Source organism: Sinocyclocheilus grahami, unplaced genomic scaffold (assembly GCF_001515645.1).
Source record: "Sinocyclocheilus grahami isolate Dianchi unplaced genomic scaffold, SAMN03320097.WGS_v1.1 scaffold16848.1, whole genome shotgun sequence".
In the NCBI taxonomy this organism is placed as follows: domain Eukaryota; kingdom Metazoa; phylum Chordata; class Actinopteri; order Cypriniformes; family Cyprinidae; genus Sinocyclocheilus; species Sinocyclocheilus grahami.
Window position 1 is genome coordinate 1 of NW_015516310.1, and position 2185 is coordinate 2185.

Genomic DNA, 2185 nt, shown 5'->3' on the forward strand with positions numbered 1-2185 from the left:
AACATAATAAAAAACATGATTTTTGAAAATAAAAAAAACAGAGTTAATGAAGGATTTAACTAGACTGATTTGCTGGTCACTTTACTTTATGTTGTGAAGTACTGAGAACAGCATGCCTGTTTGACATGTTTATTACTGCAGTTGTCCACAACTATATCAAATATCCCAAAAATATTTGTATATTATTTCTTTTATTTTAATTTATTAGCGAATTTGCTTTCACCCCTCTAAAATTTAATTAAAATGTGTAGTTGCTGTCATGTTTTTGATGAAATGAATTTGAAAGAAAATCACTTTGGTGCTCATTAAACTTTATCAATGTTCACATTTATGTCAAAATATTGAACATGACGTTAAAGTTACAGAAATAATTCTAGCAAAAAACAAACAAAAAACATAATTCTAGAAATGGCTATCAAACCAAACTTAAGATTTTGCCCTATTATTTGTGGACTGCATTTATAGTGATACTATTTGATAAACTACAAACTACAAAGCCTTTGAACGGTAAAGTTAACAATGTTTATCAGTCCCACATTCATGTTATATTTAGGCCCATGCTTCAAATGATGATTCTTGTGCCTTGTATAACTTCTGTAAATGGTGAATGTTGTACAGGTTAAGATGGTTATGAATCACGCAAATGTACTGTAAGATATCAGTTAAAAAACACTATAGGCTAATTACACTGATACGCAGGGGTCAAGAGCTTTTCTAGTGCTAAATAAACTTGTTTGGTATCGCCAGGCCAGCTTTGTGGTATATTGTATCTATGATTATGAACATTTTGGATGTTTTCTGTACAGTGGAGTTTGCTGATGTATATGCAGTCTTTTGGAAATATATGTACAGCTGAAGAGAGCTGCAACTCTAGCAAACATGCCTCATGTCTTTATTTTCTTTCCAAGTGCTGATGATTTTCTTTATTGTCATTTAGTGTCAGGCAGGCAATCTTATGTCTAACAGAAATGGCAATGTCTGCAATGTTTTTTTTTTCTCCTGTTCCTCTTCAGAGCAAATGTAGTTCTTACAAACTAAACTAATATCCTGTTATTCCAACAAAAGCAAAGTGATTCCCACATATGCTCTTCTGTGTGTTAGAAATAAATCAGCTTACTCTTTGCACAAAACTGTAGCCAATAGTTCAATAGACATTTAACGATGAAAGTGTTCATTTCAGCAATGCTTAAAAGTCTCAGACGCAGTAATTCAGGATCATAAATGGCTGATGCAAAGTCCACAGTTGGTCTTATCTTAAATGGGCCCCTCCTCCTTCAGAACTTTCTTATCAAAGGACACATGAGTGACTAAAGATTCAGCCCTCATAACCATGGTAACCAAAAGGTTTGTTTGTTATTAATGCTGAATGTTAGAGCAACATTCAGAAATCTGAACCAAAAATGCATCTTAAGAAAATCCAATTCAAAGATTATACAACCAGGCATTCTAATACTGTGTATAGATATAGCCTATTCAGGCAATTACATTTGAGAAACGTGCTTTTGTCAGTAAATGTAGACATAATTGGTTGTCTGGCATCTCTGGCTGAAGGAATTAACCTCAGTCAGTTTCCAGGAAGCAACAAAACAATGACTAGATTTGTTGACGGGAAAGAAAGGGAGAAAGATGCTTTCAATCAGCCACAGTAATGCCTTACAACAGACCATATACACATATTGTAGTTTATCTAGAAAACAAACAATTACAACTCTGTTGAAAATCAGTTTAATCTAATATGGCTAATGAATGGATCACGTGGTGGAGAGTATTTGCTAGAAGTGAAAGGAGTGACCTTTGTCTGCATTCTGAAGCAGCAGCAGTATGAAATTCCCCTTAGACTTGGTAAATGAATAAACAAACACGAGTCCCACCTTCCTCCGCGCGCACTACTGGAGTATCAGCCAGTTTCCTGTGTTTTACACACTGTCACTCAACAGTCATAGTATCGCACTGTCACAGTCAACGGTCTGCTAGATAGCGCTAAACTGACAGAATTGCCCTTGCATTTCGGAAATTGATAATACTGATTACGATTGTGTGTGCGTTCAGAGAGCACGCCAAAGTGAGACATCCTAAGTTTAGATGTGTGAAGTGATGACGGAGATTCACTTACTGGGTTATTTGACTGAAACCACAATTTACACGGAGAATCTGGCCCTAATATCCTCCTAAGAAATAAAAAAAA